Source organism: Staurois parvus, unplaced genomic scaffold (assembly GCF_062004578.1).
Source record: "Staurois parvus isolate SC_StPar_1 unplaced genomic scaffold, SC_StPar_1.0 ptg000626l, whole genome shotgun sequence".
NCBI classification, from domain to species: Eukaryota; Metazoa; Chordata; class Amphibia; order Anura; family Ranidae; genus Staurois; species Staurois parvus.
Genome location: NW_028318422.1, coordinates 602,409 through 623,813, shown reverse-complemented (window position 1 = coordinate 623,813; position 21,405 = coordinate 602,409). Strand labels below are relative to the sequence as shown.

Here is a 21,405-nt window from a genome sequence, read left to right as displayed (position 1 = left end):
TCTGCAGTCCACCATCGATTAGGAGTTCTCCCTCTGGCACCATGGCCTCACTTTCTCCATCCCAGCCGCAAGCCTGGCATGAACCTTGGGACACCCTTCAACAACCGGTAGTGCCTCAGCTCAAAAGTTGCCTAAACTGGGGTCCCATGTGACCTCCTTGCCGTTGGCTCCAGTTCTTTTCCAAGGCCTCTCTCCTGCACTAACATCTTCTGCCTCCTCTGAACCTTGACACTAGCAGGAATATCTGCGATCTATACCAACCAAGGAAGATTTCCAGCTACATGCTGTTAAAGAAACTTACCGCACAGAATTACAGGCCTTGCAGACAAATTTACATCATCTGAATGATAGGGTGGAAATGGTCAAAGAGGATCTGCAGATTGCTAAACTTGATGTCCACAAAGTCCAAGACCATCTTGCTGACCAACGTTCTCTTCTTAGGGACATGCAGAGATATCTTCAAGATCTGGATAGAGGCTGCAGAAATAACAGTAGAATACGTGGTCTCCCTTAGCCTGCTGACACAGAAGATCTCAAAGCTGTCCTTCAACAGCTGTTTAACAACATACTTGGGGAATGCCCCACTCACCACATTGAAACTGATAAAGCCCATAAGCTCTCTGACCTAAGGGGCCCCCGCCCAACCCCTGTGACATCACCTGTCGCATTCACTCATACACTCTTAAAGTGGACATTATGAGAAAATTCAGTTTTATCCAGATCTCTCTTGGATGACCCTCCAGGAGAGGAGACTTCTCCAACCCCTTTTATCTCTCCTATGTGACAATCATATTACATGCACTTGGAGTTTTCCTTTTAGTCTGACAGCGAAGCAGAATGGAAAAACTGCAATAATGGGAATTCCTGAGGATTTTCCTGCCTTATGTGATGTCTTTAAAATTTTACAACCAGATTTCCCCAAATGGGATCTTCTTCCACCAGCGCCCCCACCCCCAGTGGTGTGATGGAAGGTCTCTCTCAAAAAACGCCCTTGACCAACTGATTCTCCTCGCAAGTCTCCAAAACAGTAACCTGCCTGATTTGAATCAACGTTACGGAATTATTTTGTCAAGAAGATGGCGCAGATTTTTCGCTCAATAATGTCTGGGAGGCACACAAACTGTTTTTATTGGGGGACAACGCATTGGTCTATTGTCCACACTGAAAAAAATGTCAATGAGCTTAAAACTCAGATGGAACAGACAGGGGAGGAACCTGTCCATGCCGCTGAGTAGGAGCAGGTAGAAGAAGCTCCATGTGCTCGCCTGAATGAAAGAGGCAGAGCGGTAGCGGAATCACCTGGTGCCTGGCAGGAGTCTAGTCCTCGGCGCAGCGTGGTGGTTCGGGCAGCTCCGGTGGCTCTGTTGACCCAGCAGAGGACATTGAGTTGCGCTGAGTGAGCGGCTCGCAGAGAGAGGAGGACTGTTGGAGAGTGACAAGGGAAGCCGCGAGACAAAGACCATACAGCCCCCTGGGAAGCGCAGCTCCATTGTGAGAGAAGGAGAGAGGGAGCAGAGGTGGATCATAGCTGCTGGCAGACACATCCGGAAACACCCCCACTGAGACTATCATGGACTGACAGCCAGGAAGAGTGGCAGTGAAGGCAACCAACCGGAGAGAGGTTAGGTAACATATCAGGGAGGTGGATAAGAGATAGGAATGCACGTTTAAAAGATATTATGAATAAGGATTAAATGTGTTCTTTTCATGAGTTGAAACACAAAAGAGATATGTTTTATGTGTTAGATGAATGGAAATATCACCAACTTAAACATTTTGTAGTAACGCTTCCACAGCCAATTAGAACGTTCCAAAATCTGCACCCACTTAATGAATTTAAAGGGAACACAAAAACTTCACGTATGTATAAGACACTCACTATAATATTTGAGTTTAGCCACAATATATGGAAAAATGGGAAAAATTATTGAGAACACAGGTAAACAAACAACAGAAAGAAAATAATCAGAATGGTACATGGGGCAACCGATATGAATACAGTTGAAATTAATTATAAATTATTGAGTAGATGATATGATACACCAAGTAGAGTTCATAGGTACCACCCAGAAAATTTGCCGCTCTGTTGGAGGGGATGCGGGTTAGGGGGTACAATGTTACATATATGGTGGGAATGCCCCATAATACAAGATTTTTGGCAGAGGATAGTACAACAAATAATATAAATCACAGGAGAAAATATAATAAAGGACCCATGGGTGTGTTTATTTCATAATACCCTACAGTAAAACAATATAAAAATACAATTGTATTTCATTTATGAATTGCAGCGAGAGGATTAATACCTACATTCGGGAAGGCCCAAGAAGCACCAAAGGTTAAGGATTGGATAAGGAGGATGGATTATGGTTATAGGATAGAAGAACTGTATTACAGCGAAAAAGATAAAATGAGAAAATGTAAAAATATATAAGAAAAAAGGGGCAATTTTAGAATTACACAGAAATATGCCGACATGATGAGATAAAGATGAGAAGGAAACAATAGAGGGGGGAACAGAGAGATTTGATAAGTAAATAAAAGAATAGAGAGAGTACACAGAAGAACGGGATGAGAAGGAATGGAGAGGTTTGAGAGATGGCAGGGGGAGATTGGAGGGGAGGAAATTGGATGGTAAACTGCGTTGAAGAAGATTACGTGTTAGTGCTGTGTTGGAATTTTGTCAAATATGTTCAATAAAAATATAATAAAAAAAAGTATGTACAATAAACTAGCAGAAAAGATCTCTCAAAATAGTAACTGTGGGGGTTGTTTGCTGGGGTGGAGAGTGCAGAGTCTGGTGCGGCTCTATGTGGCTGCCATGCACAGCTTAACTAGATTCTGGGTGAACCAGTTTTGGTAAATTCCCCACCGTATTACTACCATGGGCTACCCATCTTTGTGCATCATAACACTTTGTACTAGTTTACTTTGCTTAATAATCCTAGTAACATGACAGCTGGATGTTGCACTTAGTGTAGGTCAAATGCAGCTACGCATTGGATCGGTTCTTCACACGTGATTTTTCTACAGGTGAAGTGACTGATCCAAGCACCTCAACTATACTCATGTGACGGTAAAAGATCTGCTGCAACTGCCTCTGGGAGTAACATCAGTCATATATATTTTCCAGCATCGTGGAAAATTTCTGCAGGAAATGTTTTTACTCCTTCTGCCTTTCGTTGACCATCCATTGGTTCAGGTTAATGATGTGGCAACAGTGGGATCTTGGCAATTGTTAAGAGAATAAGCAGGACTCATAGTTACAGTAAAAATCTTTTTTTGACGTTACTAGTTTTACTATTTACTTATGCTTCTGTAAAAGAATCTTAAATGCATATTGTTTCACAGGTTCGTTTAGCTCAGGATATTTCATTCACATCAACACACTTTTTTTTAATTAGTTTCACCAGCTGAAGATGGCACATTACAGGGCAGAGAGGTGTTGATTTACTGAGATTGGAAAGTGCAGAATCTGGAGCAGCTCTGCATAAAAACCAATCAGCTTCCAGATTTTTTTGTCAAACAAGCTGAAGTTGGAGGCTGATTGGCTACTGTGCACAACTTCACCAGACTAAATCAAACCCAGAGTTTCCATGATACACCTGCACTTAATAGGTTAGAAATAATGGCACATGCAGACCTATGAAAATGTAAATTTTTGGAAGAGGCTGCATGTTGTATTTTGTTCATGAACTTGACATTCTTTACAACATAGGTTTTATTGTGGTAAACACCTGCCTTTTCTTTAGGAATAGGAAAATGTGTGAATGGATGTTATTACATATATTTACATGCTTATATACTTATATTAATTTTCACATATAAAGGCTTTTCTGACATAAAAAAAAAAGTAATTCAGATTGAACAGAACATATGGGTCCTTTAGGTACACTTACACATTTTCCCGTCCTTGTGAACACTCCGAAAATTGGTAGACCTCTGAGCCACTCTTAAAGTAATTGCCCTGGGAAAGCTTGAGAAAACACTTACTTGTCAACGGCATACCTACTATGATAAAGGTAATAAAACCCACTCCCTTTTGGCGAATAAATTGAAAGACAAAGTCCACTCCTCGGCACCGCAAATGGTTAAGGACAAAAATGGCAGACCGCATTCGCACCCAACCTCAATCTTACAGCTGTTTGGAGGCTTTTACTCTCAATTGTATAATAATGTGGATAATCCACCACCTCCGACTCTCCAAAGCCACATACAATGTTATTTAGCACAAAGTGATATACCCACACTTTCCCCCTCTGGCCTCCATTCTCTTAATAGACTTGGGTGGATGGCCTCCTTTATGAGTATTATAAGACCTTCCTCTCTATCCTGCTCCCACATATGGTGCACTTGTTCAATGGCTTTCTTCACAAAAGTCCTGTTCCTCCAGACATGCAGCATTCTTTTATGACTCTAACACTCAAGCCAGATAAAGACCATACTATTTGCACAAATTATAGGCCAATAGCCTTACTGAATTTGGACTTAAAAATTTTCACCAATTACAAATCGGACACAACAAGGCTGCCCCCTCTGCCCTCTATTATTTGCATGTATAGAACCCCTGGCAGCTCAAATCCACGCCAGCTCTGATGTACATGGCATTCCAGTACAAGGCAAAGAATTTAAAATTTCCCTCTTTGCAGATGATATTTTCTTAATATTAAAGTGGAGCTCCAGTCTCCTGTAAAAAAAAAATAATAGTCAACAGCTACAAAAACCATAGCTGCTGACTTTTAAAAAACAACCACTCACCTGTTCCACGATCCAGCGGGGTCCTCACCCCAGTCAGGTTCACTGGTCATCCTCTGTCCTTGGTGCTGACATCTTAAGTGAGGGCACCCGTCTGTGACAGCTTGCGGCTTCACATCCAGATGCCCACTGCGCATGCTCGAGCAGTGCTGCGCATTGTGAATGGTCCCATAGTCTTCTGAGACCTGTCACATGTTTCAGAAGACTGAGGGGGGAGAGAGGAAATAGAACTTCCACTTCTGATCACCTATGTGGTCGGAGAGGAAGTGAGAGCGGTTATCAGGTACAATCCCCTCCTCACACTCCCCAAAGGTGCCAATCCTTAAAGAGGTGCGGGGGATGAATCAAATCATTAAAGTGGAACCCCTTTTGAGTGGAACACCACTTTAACTCAGATCCGCACTTCCCTCCATAATTTACATAAGGAATTGGACATTTATGGGTTGTTGTCTGCCTATAAAATCAACTCGTCCAAATCAGAGGCCCTCCCTTTAAATATCCCTCAGTTAGATATTCAATACGTGTCGTCCACCTTTCCTTACTACTGAAAATCCTCCTCAATCAATTACATTGGTGTCTGCATCACCTCATCCTATGCTTTGCTATATAAGGAAACCCTTCTTCCTCTTTTTAACTCTATTCAGGTGACCTTTACTACCTTACAGGCAGACCTTTTGGACTTTGTATAGGCCACAAGAGACATCAGGCCACACAATGTGTACTGCTTGCTTCATGAACTGATGAGGGACTGGGTTTCCTGAACTTGCTGACCTACTACCACGCTACACAGATGAGAGCCATCACCTCATGGCCCACTTGTTCACCTATAACTGCTGGATGCAAGTGGAGAAACTTTGGTTAGCCCCTTTTATCCAAACAGTTTTCTGTGGAGCGTGAATGTGGCAGTGCCCCCTAACAAATCCTGTGCACCATGTCCTTCCTCCATAACTTGTGGAACATGCTGATGTTGCTATGCTTTGACATTAGATGCCTCCCTGATGACTGTTTCCAGATAAGACATTATGCTCTCTCCATGCCCCACACACTACAGTTTTCCAAATCAACACCCTTTGAAAGATTATTTGCAGAAGACCCCTCCCAGAAAGGTAAAATTTCAGATGCCTATAAGCTGTTGAACACTTTTTCTTTTCAGACCCTAAGTAAAAATGCTTGAATGTACAAGTGGGAAAATAAACTGGCAGAAGAGCTTACTTTGATGGCTTGGCAAGTTATTTGGTCCCAGGCTGCTAAAAGTTCTATCTGTACACTTTACAAGGAAATTTTTTATAAATTACTTTATTTTTGTATCTCACCCAGAAATTCTGCATACTGTACACCCTAGAACCAGTGACCTTTCTGGTGCTGCAATTGTGCTAAGGGTTCCTTTATTCATATTTACTGGAGCTATCCTCAGATTGTGCCCTATTGGCTACCAGTCCACCAAATGATTCAATTATTTGACACCCCTTTTCCTTTTAACCCTTAGCGTTTTTTGTAGTCCTGCCATGCCATATACTTACAGTGGCTAAATGCCTAATAGTGCGTAATTGGAAAAAGAGCACACCCCACTCTCAGGAAGCATTATAGGCAGAATCGGAGATGTGGAGCTTGTGGAAATGTTGACTGCTCACCTGGGGGATAGGATGGATAAACATAACCAGGTCTGGGAGCTGTTACACTCACAGGAAGTCTTACCCTAACAAGCCCTTGAGTCTATTTTAGACTACTTACTTTTCTAAATGATTGGTGGGCCTGGATGGTAGAGAGGCATGGACTTTCTTCTCATCTACTCTAAATTTCTGCCTGATTTCTCTTCTTTCCCCTTTCCCTTTTTTTCCTATATATGTATTTCATTTGGATTTGTTGCATAGTTCTTTGGTTTTTATTACTGCACTGCATTGGATAGGTCAGATTGACTCTATCTGTGATAATTGCATCCTAATTTGCCATAGGCCTTTCTTTGATAATGTTTGCCAAGCTCCTCCAGTTGTGGATGCCTACTTCTTGTATGACTGCTTATTGTACTCCTGTATTTTGCTCATAGAGTATTTTTCTCTGAGAGTGATAAGACTTTCGCTGAGCTATGTCAAGAGCTCTCTTGTGACCATTCTTCTTTTGTACTACTGTACATCTGTATTATTGACAAAAATGTTCAATAAAAATTGTTATTTACAAAAAAAAGATATGAAAATCAAAGTAATGAATACAAAGCAAAAAAATATAAAACTATATAACAAAACGTAACCTCACAAATACCTTCAGATGCTTTTAAATAGTCATGGAATATTGACTTATTACGAATGTTATATTTTACCGATTACACTGGACAATATAGATTTTGCTTCCTGAACACTTTTGGGTGTATCTCTTTTGGCTGCTATTCACAAAAATATCAGAAACAAATGAAAATCCCCAGCTTACTTACCATTCAGCCTGCAACAGGCTGGTAAGTGAGCTAGGAATTATTGTTTCTTTAATGTGCATTGCCCTTTCATGTGCTCCTTTCTTCAGGGGTTAGTTATAGGTTGGGGCGGTTGCTATTTGTTTGTACAGTTGGTGAATTGCTGAGAGGACGCACTGGATACTCAGCTGCCATTGTGCCCATGCTGGGTGTTAGTGTGTCTCTTTACCTTTAAGGAGTGATGGGCTCCCTCCAGGCAAACCTGCCCTTAATCAATCCACAGACATATGTGGTCCACCCTAGGGGACCTTCAAAATTATAGAGAGGACTGCAGTACAGCGTAATCTGTTACGCTAAACCAAATAAACAAATAAAGTAACCATACCATAATCTAGTGCTAAATGAATCTTGAAGTCCAATGAAGTATCCATGTGCAAATTAAAATGTTACTTAAGTGATAAGGAATGCACTACAGAAAAAAGTACAGAAAAAAGTGCTGTTTGAACTGTTTTTTTACAACAAAGTGATGTTTAAGCTGTGCTGTTCAACAAAGTGCTGTGCTCTTTAACAAAGTGCTATAGTGCTCCACCACCGTCATGCCAGAGAACTCACTGTTTAATGTGAGTAGGGACCTTTGTGAGTTTTTTTTTTTTAATAAAATATAATAGTTTTACATTATGGCAGAGTCATAATGTGGCGGGGTCATATTTACTAAAGCTGGTTCACTCAGAATCTGGTGCACCTGTGCATGGTAGCCAATCAGCTTCTACCCTCAGATTATTCAATTAAGCTTTAGCGATAAAACCTGGAAGCTGATTGGTTTCCATGCAGAAGTGCACAAGATTCTGAGTGAACCAGCTTTAGTAAATAAACACTTTGTCTTCCATACACTTTTCCCATAAATGCATTCCAGCATTGATGAGCTAAAAGGTGAATGTTCCAAGCCTATTGTAGATGGTGAATCCTCTGCTTTATCATCAAGCGCTATATGACTTACCTGCGGTGGGTGGTCATGTTTATTCAGTGAGTTCTCTGGTGTGGTGGTAGTGGAGAACTATAGCACATAGTTGAAGAGCACAGCTTCAGCAGCACCTTGTTTGTATTTTGTGTATAGTGCATCCCAATAAGGATCACTCAAGTGACTTTTTAATTTGCACATGGGCACCTTATTGGACTTTTAGATTAATTTAAACACTATATAGCGTTATGGTTACTTTATTTGTTTATTTGTTTTAACTTAACAGATTAACACTTGTATAGTATAATTTGTTCATGTACATACATCCTATAGGGTGTTGACATATAGCATAGCTGCTGTATATATAATACCCAAGTGCTGGTGATATTATTATTTACCGTATTTTGCGCTCTATAAGATGCACCTGACAAAAAGACATGCTTAGGTTTTATAGGAGAAAAACAAGAAAAAAAATATCCTGAACCAATGGACTGCAGACACAGTACAGCAGATGACCAGAGACTGCGGACATAGTACAGGAGATGACCAGAGACTGCAGACACAGTACAGGAGATGACCAGAGACTGCGGACACAGTACAGGAGATGACCAGAGACTGCGGACATAGTACAGGAGATGACCAGAGACTGCGGACACAGTACAGGAGATGACCAGAGACTGCGGACATAGTACAGGAGATGACCAGAGACTGCGGACATAGTACAGGAGATGACCAGAGACTGTGGATACAATACAGGAGATGACCAGAGACTGCGGACACAGTACAGGAGATGACCAGAGACTACGGACATAGTACAGGAGATGACCAGAGACTGCGGACACAGTACAGGAGATGACCAGAGACTGCGGACACAGTACAGGAGATGACCAGAGACTGCGGACATAGTACAGGAGATGACCAGAGACTGCGGACACAGTACAGGAGATGACCAGAGACTGCGGACACAGTACAGGAGATGACCAGAGACTGCGGACATAGTACAGGAGATGACCAGAGACTGCGGACATAGTACAGGAGATGACCAGAGACTGCGGACACAGTACAGGAGATGACCAGAGACTGCGGACACAGTACAGGAGATGACCAGAGACTGCGGACACAGTACAGGAGATGACCAGAGACTGCGGACATAGTACAGGAGATGACCAGAGACTGTGGAAATAGTACAAAAGATGACCAGAGACTGCGGACATAGCACAGGAGATGAACAGAGACTGTGGACATAGTACAGGAGATGATCAAGAGACTGCAGACAGTACAGGGGATGATCAAGAGACTGCGGACAGTACAGGGGATGATCAAGAGACTGTGGACCTTTGGGGAAGGAGGGGGAGTGGGTACCTGAATTTGACAGGTACCCGCTCCCAGTTCCACGAAGTTGTCCTCCCTTTAGTGTGGGCACCCAGCTGTGACAGCCGGATGCCCACTGCGCATGTGCGAGAAGCGTTGCGCTTTGTGAATGGCCCGGAGTCTTCTGGGACCTGTCATGAGTCCCAGAAGACACCGGACCATTCACAAAGCGCAGCGCTTCTCGTGCATGTGCAGTTGGCACCCAGCTGTCACAGATGCCGGTGTGGGAAGATGCCGGTGCGGGAAGACTGTACAGCGCTGGACCAAGGAACAGGTAAGGTCCTGCTGCAGAGAAGAGCTGAGCGGCGGCCCGGTTTTCTGACATGGTGGCGGCGGAAACACCAGACCGACTGCTCCATATTAGCTCCATAAGATGCACTGACATTTTCCCCCCTTTTTTTGGGGGAAAAAGTGCATCTTATGGAGCGAAAAATACAGTAATTTTTGTTTGTTTTTGATGTGCATTGCCCTTCCTTGTGCTCCTTACTGCAGGGGCTAGTTATAGTTTGAGGTGGTTGCCATTTGTTTGTATGATCACAAAAATAACCTGTAATGTTACTTATCATACCATTAAATAGAAATATTCTGTTTTTGAAGTTTATATGCATATATATATATATATATACAATATACACTATACTACCAAAAGTATTGGGATGTCTGCCTTTACATGCACATTAACTTTAATGGCATCCCAGTCTTAGTCCGTAGGGTTCAATACTGAGTTGGCCCACCCTTTGCAGCTATAACAGCTTCAACTCTTCTCTGAAGGCTGTCTACAAGGTTTAGGAGTATGTCTGTGCCTTTAGAAGAAGACCTGGCTCACAGTCTCCGCTCTAATTCATCCCAAATGTGTTCTATCAGGTTGAGGTTAGGACTCTGTCCAGGCCAGTCAAGTTCCTCCACCCCAAACTTGCTCATCCATGTCTTTATGGACCTTGCTTTGTGCACTGGTGCACATTCATGTTGGAAAAGGAAGGGGCCATCCCCAAACTGTTCCCACAAAGTTGGGAGCATGATATTGTACAAAATGTCTTGGTATGGTGACGCCTTAAAAGTTCCTTTCACTGGAACTAAGGGGCCAAGCCCAACCCCTAACAAGCAACCCCACACCATAATCCCCTCTCCACCAAACTTTACACTTGGCACAATGCAGTCAGGCATGTACCATTCTCCTCGCTCCCACCAAACCCAGACATGTCCATGGCATTGCCAGACAGTGAAGCATGATTTGTCACTCCAGAGAACACGTCTCCACTGTTCTAGAGTCCAATGGTGGCGTGCTTTTCACCACTGCATCCGACTCTTTTCATTACACTTGGTGATGTAAAGCTTGGGTGCAGCTGCTTGGCCATGGAAACCCATTCCATGAAGCTGTCTACGCACTGTTGTTGTGCTAATCTGAAGGCCACATGAAGTTTGAAGGACTTTAGCTATTGATTTTGCAGACAATTGGTGACTTCTGAGCACTGTGCGCTTCACCATGCGCTGACCCCTCTCTGTCATTTTACGTGGCCTACCACTTCATGGTTGAGTTGCATTTGTTCCCAGTTGCTTCCACTTTGTCATAATACCACTAACAGTTGACCGTGGAATATTTAGTAGCAAGGAAATTTTATGGATTGACTTACTGCGCAGGTGGCAACCCTTCACAGTACCACGCTTGAATTCATTGAGCTCCTGAGAGCAGCCCATTCTTTCACAAATGTTTGTAGAAGCAGTCTGCATGCCTAGGTGCTTAATTTTATACACCTGTGGCCATGGTGATTGGAGCACCTGAATCCAATGATTTGGAGGGGTGTCCCAATACTTTTGGCAATATAGTGTGTGTGTGTGTGTATACAGTATATAAATATATTTTTTTATTATTTGTTTTTTTGTTTTTTTTTATTTTAAAGTTTACTATTTATTTATGTTATAAGATGGTTTGTGTAGCTCATGTAAATCATCCAGGCATGCACTCAGGACATATTGAATAACATTTGTAGAACGTACAGTTTGGGCATGCCTAGGCATTCTTAGGCTGAATGGATGCTGCCTGGAAAGGTTATAAAAGCAGCCTGCCTGCACTGGCAGTACTCATTTTATTGATATCTGTTTCCATGTATTTTGATGCAATTGTTTCAGGTCATAGCATTTATATGTACTTAGAACCATTGGTTGCAGCAGAAATGCCTTGCCAATCTTGGAACAGCTGTAATATATTCTGTTACATTTGTGGGCAGTACACGTTTAAGCTTCAAAGACACACTATGACTGATCGTGGTGATCAAGACAGGGTGTGGGCTCTTCACATTTATTGTGAAAGATGTGCTGTTGATCTTAGAACTTGGCTCAGAGGAAATCAGAAATCAATGCTGTCCCAATGATATTGTGAGAAAAGAATGATCACGTGACAGACTGTTACTTCTGTCCAACTAATGTCACTGGTCTCTGCTAAAAATAATAAATCAATTGAGTACCAAAATCTGCCCTCAGATGAGACCAGTGCCACATGACAACAATCTGCCAGTACCAAAGCCACCAGTGAAATGTTGCTTAGATGAAGCAGGCGAAGATGCTGCAATGCACTAGCCAGGCACAGACAGTGACAATGATCAGGATTTTTAACTGTGTATGAGCCTCATCTCATAACGAAGTCAAAATTAAGCAAACTCATTAGAAACTTAGGTGTCCGTTTGTGAACCAGCGGTAATAGATCGCTGCTCAGTTCTCCGGCATTCTCGGAGAACACAGTTCTCCTGTGAATGCAGTTTATGAAGCAGTTCTCCGAACGAAGGGAGAACGGTCTCCAAACTCTGGAGAACGGTCTACAAACTCTGAAAAACGGCTCATTTTACTATAATCTCTTGAGATTACAGTAAAAGATCAGTTTACTAAGCAGAGGTAAACTATCTCTTAGTTTTCGGTCCCTCTGATTCTCCAGCTCTGGGCTGGAGAATCTGGAGGGAGAACACAGATCTCCAGAGAAGGGCTGACATGATCTCCTGGGTGTCATAAACTGTGAATGACCAGAGAATAGCTGAGATCTGTTGAATCGCAGCTATTCTCTGTGTCATAAACGGACACCTTAGGTTTGTCAAAATCAAAAGCAGAACTATTTGATTTAAGACTTCAAGGGTGGTGTATGTTATCACCAGGTAGGGAAATTTCTGTCTTTTGGCACTCTGTACTTTTCCCTCCGGACCCCTTTTAAATCTACCTTTTAGCAGACTCTCCCTGTATAAAACTAACTACTGTAAATCTTGTATGCTTAATATGTACTTATCCCCTACCACTAAAGTGCAGATCACTAGTGCAACACCATTCCCATGGGCAACTTTTTAACCTATCTTAGAATACAGTTAGTATCACCTAGCACAAATCTCTTTCATCTTAATTATAACACCGTAATAATGGTATATAACAAAACATATGCAGAGACCTACAATCATCACAAACTTCTTGGGACCTATAATTTTAACCAAAATGTTTCTCTTACTCCAAATAATGTATTTATTCTTAACTCTACCACTCCCAATACTGCCAGAATCTTCAAGCAATGCTGAACTCATATGGAGAAACAAATCCTTGAATTCAAAACTCTATCTTACTGTATGCATACCAACAAGCTTTGGAGGAATGGGAGCACCCAACATCTCTAAATATTACAAAGCTGTCATTTTGGATCAAACTAAACTAAAGGTGGACCACAACATCCACAACTTTATGGCCACAAATTGAAAATGTAGCAAATAAATCTAGTCCCAAAGCACCTCCTTGCTTCTCAAGCACTACAACATCTACCACTCTCATTCCCGGAACTCCAGCCAACTGGCAGCTGACAATAAATGCATGGGAAACCTATATACTGATCTTTCCAAGATCTATGTTCCACCTACCACATCAGTTGAAATTACTTTTATCTCAGACTTTGACACGCTATAACCTCTATCCACTGGAGCAACATTGATCTCATCTGCAACCTCTTAAAACTATATGACAGCCCTACCTCTCAATGTAAGAGAATCATGGTGACCTACAAGATGTTACTCAAGCCAGAATTTTGAAGCAAATTGCCATTAATGGAATACAAAGGGAAAAGGATATAGATTTTTCTATTTCCCTGCAAGGTGGAATATTGCAATTAGAACCCCCCCTCCTTAAAACATCTAGCTGTATATCCTCCTGGGAATCAGTGCAAAAATTGCTCCATAAATGGTATTACATTCCTTATAGGCTAATAGATATCTTCCTCAACTAAACTCTTCTCAGATGGAGAAGTTGTGGACACACTGGAACTCAAATACATACTTGGGTGACATTTTCCACACCTTACCTACTTTTGGAAAGCTATATTTGAGTTTATTATCTCTGTTACTCCTATCCCAACTTTTCCCAGTCCAGAAATTGGCTCTTTTTTACAAACATTCATGACCCATGCCTTTATAAAAGATAGACTATCATTATCAAGAAGGAGGAAAAGTAAAGAAACCAATCTCTCCATAGTCTTTCTCACAGTCTAGAAAATCTCTTTCCATAGTCTTTCAAATATTTAATGATTATATCACATTTGAATAAATGTTCACCTAAGCATATATGACTCAGAATCAATTTTGGTGAAAGTGGAACCCCTCCCTCCTTGATAGCAGATGTACCACCACATATCTAAAATATTGAACCCTACCTTCTAAAGAACCTATCGGATAGGAAGCACCTCTAAGACTATTAGACATATATTATAATTGACTTATCATTCTGTCATAGTCAGGGGTCAAGCTCAGAGACCAGTAGCTATAGCACTGGAGAGGATTCCACTGACCAGCTGGAAAAGTACATAAGCAGGTCAACCTGGCAGATAAAGCAGGCTCACCCAAGGAGCTGGGTCTAAGCACTAACTGATGTTCACAAGAGCTCCTGATGGTGGAGATGGGTTTTGCTGTGTTAGCACCAGGCCACAGTCCTCAGGATTGCCCCACCAGGAGGTGAGCAAGCAGGGGTCCAGTAGCAGACATAGCAGGTAGGGATCAAGCAGAATCATAGTCAGTAAACAAGCCAAAGGTGGGTAACAAGCGGTTGCAGGTTGGGATCAAGCACAAGCATAGTTGAGGAACAAACCAAAGGTCCATAACAAGTGGTATTAACAATAAGAGGCAAGATATCAGATATCAAGCACAATAACCTGGCAAACAGGAAATGCAAAAGCATAACTTAGATAGAAAATTCATGGGAGTAGCATGAGAGTGTTCAAGATTAACCTGAAATAAGGTACAAGGCACAATTATCCAAGGAATAGGTGGCTCAGCAAGTAGAGTTCCTGACAGATGCAGCAGGAGTTATGTGTCCAGATCCCAGTCCTGAAACATCAGGGCAGAATCTGGTGCAGCTGTGTATAGTAACCCATCAGCTTTTAACTTCAGTAAAAATAAAATAGTAGAAAGCGAACACTATCCAGTCAGCAGCTGTGCACTCAAGGTAACCAATATAAACCCTGGAGGCAATGGACTAGTGCAGGGCATCCTTCAGCACTTGCAGCAGCAGCTCAATGCCTTCCTGGTAGCAGACCAAACTCTCCTGGAACCTGCCACTGTTGTCCAGCTCCACCACACTCCTGAGCACCACTCCTGCCGAATTCTCCACACCGGACAAGACAAACATAACGAGACTTGTGACTTGTGAGCTGGACAACAGTGGCAGGTTCCTGGAGAGTTTGGTCTGCTACCAGGAAGGCATCGAGCTGCTGCTGCAAGTGCTGAAGGACGCCCTGCACTAGTCCATTGCCTCCAGAGAGGGAGCCTCCAGTTAACCCTTGTGAGCTGCACCCACTTATTCCTTAAGGGGAACTCTGGACATCCCTGGATCATCAGCATCTATAGCCTCGGGACCCATCCATTCTGAGAGGGAGCCTTTTCAACCTACTGGCCCAGATGACTACCTTGATGACACCAGGATATTATCTATAACGCACAATATTATTGCGCGTCCGGTGAGTGCGCATTTCTTCTAATATCACGAGCACAAGCACCGACTGAAGCATATTGGGACTACAGGGGCACTACCTAGTCACCGACACCAATGTATTGTCCCATTTAATTCTATTTGTATATTTTAGGCACTGACATGAACTATATGTCATTTATATTCATATAATTTCTATGGTTCTTCGTGCCTAATTTTATTAGTTGTGAGTATTGCACTCCGTGGTTTATTTAGTTTTTTTTGAGCTTGCCTGCCACTTAGCTGGTCATTAATCTACATTTGACTTTAACAGTGAGCTTTTAACTTCAGCTTGCCAAATTAAGATTTCACGATAAAACTTAGATGCTGATTAGTTACTATGCACAGCTGCATCAGCTTTAGTAAATATCCCCCATTATCACTATCAGCCTTCTTTTTTTTGTCTTTCTTTTTCCCTTTGCTCCTTTTCAATTTTGGTTTTTTATTTGTTTTTTTCCTCATTAACTACTACAGAGTGCAAAAGTATTTTGACTTATCCTTATTATAGTCAAGATATTTATATACAAGTAGATCTTTTGAAATTACTAATACATTTTTTTATTCATTTCAGGTACTTATATAGTGCTGTCAATTTTATGCAGTACTTTACATATATATTATACATTCACATCAGTCCCTGCCCTCAAGGAGCTTACAATCTAAGGTCCCTAACTCATATCAAACATACACATACTAGGGCCAATTTAGACAAGAGCCAATTAACCTACCAGCATGTCTTTGGAGTGTAGGTAGAAACCCACGCAGGCGCAGGCAGAACATGCAAACTCCAGGCAGGAAGTGCCATGGTTGAGATTCAATGACCCTAGTCCTGTTAGGTGGAAGTGCTAACCACAATGTATGTTGTAGCCTTTTTGTATGGTCTGTTATATTTCCACTCCTCCTTTTATCACTCTATTACTGTTATACATTTATTATATGTATTTACAGTATATGTCATGGAAATATAACCCATAAAGGAATATAGTATTAAGAAAAAGAAATGGCCACTCTGAAAGAATTTGATTCCAGGACAGAAAAATGTGGCACAAAATTTTGTGAAAGTGATGAACAAGAAAGGTGATGGTTTTCATTATTTGAGACAGATGTTTCCAAGAATAACTGATGCCAAGATTATGGAAGGCATTTTTGTTGGTCCACAGATCATAAACATCTTTAATGAAAAGTAGTTTGAAGACCTGTTAGTGGGACCAGAGAAAAATGCCTGGAAAGTATTCAAGGATGTCACTGAGAATTTTCTTGGCAACTGTAGAGAGCACAAAACTACGTTCAGCGAATTGACAAATGTCTTACACCATACAAGACCATGATGTGCAGTACATCACTGAAGATTTGTTTTCTAAATTCACACTTGGACTTCCTTCCCAAAAATGTATACATAGTCATGATAAACATTGGTAAAAGGCTTCACCAAGACATTGGCAAAATGGAAAAACAGCATCAGGGTAATTGGATTCCATCAGTGCTGGCTGACTATTGTTGGGCACTGCACCAGACACTGAGTACAAACAAAAAGCAGCAAAACACTTGTAGCCTTGTTGAACTCATGCAGTTTTGAAAACATTATGCAATTAAATATATTATAGTCATTAAAGGTTAATTTCATTTTTCTCAAGTCTCCTATGTGATACAGCCATTCTGATATTATATCTCTGTTAAGTTTAAAGGGGTTTTTTATAATCACCAAAAGTATTTCAGGAAATAAAACTTTTGAAAAAAAACTGTAGTCCAGTGTTACATGCAGACCTTTTCAATAAACAATGCACTTGACAAAGCACTGGTTGCAGATTTCAGTAACCCATAGCAATCATTCAAAATTCAATTTACTGAATCCAATTTATATTGGTTAAACCAGTACAAGATACCAGTTCAATGATACAGGTTATTGTACCTTCCGCTTTGATCCTTACACTATTTTACTGATTAAACCTGATAATGTAAATAATGTATACAAGTTTCCAATTAGATGCATTGTCATAGAGCTGGGTTTAAAGATTAGTGATAACCTTAGGGTTAGGAAATAAGATGTTGAGAGCTATAATGTATTTCACAGTCCCTAAACAATGTTATATGTGAGGGTCTAGTGGCATGTTAGACATCATATATGCTGTCTCATGAGTGAATGACCTTCAAGCAGAGCTGTAGAATCTCATAGTTAAAGTAATATGTAATTTGGAGCCAGAAGATGTATTTCAACAATAGAGAGGCTCTAATACAGTATTTAAAAAAAGAAAAGTAATATGAGCAGGTAAAATAAAAATTGAGTATAAGGTAGACAAGTGTAATTCAAGAAAGGTAATTTCACTTGAGCGTTTTAAGGTGAATAGCTTACACATTTTCTATTATGAGAGGAGTGGGATTACTTTCTAAATGAACTGTAACAAATTTCCTTACATACTATCATGTGAGATTATACAATTGTAATAAAGGATATAGAGGTCTTATATATATTTAGGACTTCAAAAAGAATCTTAATGACAGGATCATCAGGAATGATTTGGTAGGCTGGTATTTGGTGAAGCTTGGACAATACAATGATGTACCATTCAACTGATTGAGCTTATATATTGCCAAGTCTTCTGAGCAACATTTTATGCCTGTGAATTCTCTGAACACTGCATTTTATTTCCTTTAGACTAGTGTTAACATACAATAATATTTGCTTTTTCCTTATTATTAAATAACCCACCGTTAACAGTGCATTTTCCCTACACTCTGAATAGAATCATTAAATGCCTTGACTAGCACTAGCATTCTTAAGAACTAATGGGCAAATGTTGGCAGCAGTGATTCCCAATATTATTTAAAATGTTAAGAAAAAAACATTATCCAATTACAGTTTTACCCAGTCAATATAAGAGAACTGTAGATTTGGCACAGGAGGGTTGCTAAATGGGAAAGCATCCTACACTTGCCGTTCTGTTAGCTAATTCTGAATTATTTAAGGATAACTGTGCTTTCATACAATGTATCGGCTCTGAAGAAAAGCACAATTTGTAAATAAGTAAACAGGATAATATGTCTTTAATAGATTAAACTCCAGTTTTCACACATTGCAGCCCGCCAGTGTCCAATACACAAAAGCTCCTGTGACTGGATTCTCAACACCTTCATTGCTCTAGTATGCAGTTAGGAGACTCTGACATTAACACAGTGTTGGGCTGCTTTCAGTGCATAATGAATATTTTGATACAGATCCTGCTGCTCTTATCTCCCAACTGTACACTTGGGCCAGGTAAATGATGGCAGTAGGTGTCATAGCTTAGGTAATTACAGAACTGGGATGCAGGCAGACTGCACTGTCTGACAACCGGGGTTCCCTTCTCTATAGCTGCATTAATATATATTTGCAGTACTTATTTACAGAAAATACTTTAATACAGAGCTTAAAATATAAGGAAGCACTGAAATCCATTAAGAAAATAAAAATAAACAGCATGGAACTTAATGCAAATTATTTTAAAACCTTTATTGCTGCCTGTGTCCTCATATTGGGTTGATTCCACCTCACCTCCTGTCCCAGATACAGTGATCATTGACACAGGAAGTGAATGGATACAAAATGTATCAAAGACTGATATTTCTTAATTTTGGGAAGATTTCCTCTCACTTTCTGTTGTTTCTCCAGGACAGGAAGTAAAAGTAAAGGACAAATATGACAATAACAATATGGTCATTTTCGCTGTATTTTTTTTCTAGGTTTTTATTATTTGCATCAACTACAATAAAGCGTTTGAGTAGTAAAGAAGATTAACTTGACAAAGTTTTGGAATTAATTAAAGAAAGACACACAAGTAGTGTTTTGGTATCATACAGATCAGCCAACTTATTCACATACAGCAGCAAGTGAAGTAAGAATAGCTGCAGGCTATGAAAAATACCCCCGCAAGCTCTGTCTAACTTGAGGCATGTCCAGAGACATGTTTTCTTTTCTGTCTGCATTATCTCTTGTAATATTCAGCAAATACTTTATTGTACTCTCTGTTCCACCATGTACCAGATCCTGGGCATCCACCGGCGCAATGAAATTTTTTGGAGTCTCTATTCACAAATATGTCTTTTAATTAAAAATATGTTTTAAAGAAAATGATCAGTGGAGGTAGAATAAAAAATAAATGGGACAAAACAAACAGTTACTATAAAAAGTGAAAAAAGATGAAAAGTTTTTAGAGAGATAATAGAAATGTTTTTTTTCCCTTTATTCTCTTTTTATTAATTTTCATAAATATTATATATTATATTATATTACATATATTATATTATATTACAATAACACAAAAACAAAACAAAATTAAAAGAAAACCACAAAAGAAGCCCATATACCCAGTGAACATTACACATGTAGACACACTTACTCAAATTGTGCAATATTTATCTTTCCCAATGCCACAGTGACACTATTAATGAGGTTATTTAAATGCATCCTCGGGAAAAGGTACTGCATACTGTTTTATAAACATTAAACCTAATGTCGATATTCCTTTCCCTCCTACATCTTCTGAATAGATAAGTTGACCTCTCCTCTTTAAGTGTCTCAGTGGCAGTCAGGTAATGAAAACCAACAATCTCATCATAATATAGGCTCTGTCCAGCCAGAAGGAGACTATGTCAAGCTACTTATATTTCCAGTATCATTATTATTAATAACGTGTTAGTTTATAAGGTCCACAAAGACCTCTAATTTCTTAATTATCAACCAATCTTCCCAAATTTCAGAGAATTTATGAAGAAAGCCCTCATATGAGTGATATAGTTCTTCCAATAAACATATACTGTATAATCTACTTTTGTGTTTCATTCTTTCACTTTTTGGATATCTTGTGTACACCAGCATCTTGGGATAAGCCCTTTGGCTGTATTTAATATGTGAGGGTTTAGCAATTTTCTTACTGTGCTACCAAAATGTCTGTGGTATGAAATAAATATGTCCATGCAACCAAGGATAAATGTATTTATATTATACAATTTCCCTCCAATATGCTTGTATTTTAGGACAGTTCCACCAAATATGCACATTGAATGGAATGACTTGGGAGTCAAACAGTACCTCTAAAGGGAGTAGAATTGTTGTTGAACCAAGTGTCCCCTTTCCTCCAGTGCATAAAAGAAGATTCCTCTTTCCCTGGGACAAAATAATTAGTGCCAGTGAGGGGTAATAAAGTTGAGTTATACAACCAGTGAAACTATTTATGTCCCATATTCCAAACTTTAAGTGCAGTAAACCTGAGTGGGTTGGTGTCTTTAGAAAGTTCTCTGGAGCATTGTGATATCCAAATCAGTCCATCTAGCAAAGCCTTACTCTTTGTTTTTTCCATCTTTACCCAACTTCATCACTGCCAGGCCTCCCTCTCATTTTGCTTTAATCCGTACTGCGTAGGGGATTCTGGGTCACCTACTCCACCATACAAGCCTCAAACTTAGAGACCTCAGTGTTCTAAAATATGCTTGAAATAAATGTATTGGGAGCATTTGAAAATAATATAGAATCTTAGTTTAAATTCCCATTCTTACTATATTTATTATGCCTACCCACGAAAGGGACCTGGCTCTTAAAGAATGTAATTCATTTTTAATAGAATTGAGCAATGGGACATAATTAGATTTATATAGGGATTTAAGACAAGGTGTTAATTTTATCCCTAAATGCTTAAGTTCCTTAATTTGCCATGAAAAAGGGAACGAAAGCTGTAATTCTTCCTGCTCCTTGAGTGTCAAACATATTCAAGATCTCAGATTTTGATAAATTGATTTTTAAGTTTGATAATTTCCCATAATAATTTAATTTCTTAAGTATATTTGGTAAGGTTAGTCTAGGAGTGGAGACATGGAACAACACAACTTTATGTTCTACATCTCCAATCCTGACCCCACCTATATTACTATTAGCTCAGATAGAGGCCAACAAAAGTTCCAATAAGGATGAATA

General features: G+C 40.1%; 1 protein-coding gene across 1 annotated transcript in view; it reads left to right on the top strand.

Moving 5' to 3' along the window:
• The window catches only part of LOC149449359 (reticulon-4 receptor-like), a 258,679-nt gene that overhangs the window by 202,059 nt on the left and 35,215 nt on the right, over positions 1-21,405 (top strand). The gene's annotated exons all lie outside the window — the stretch shown is intronic.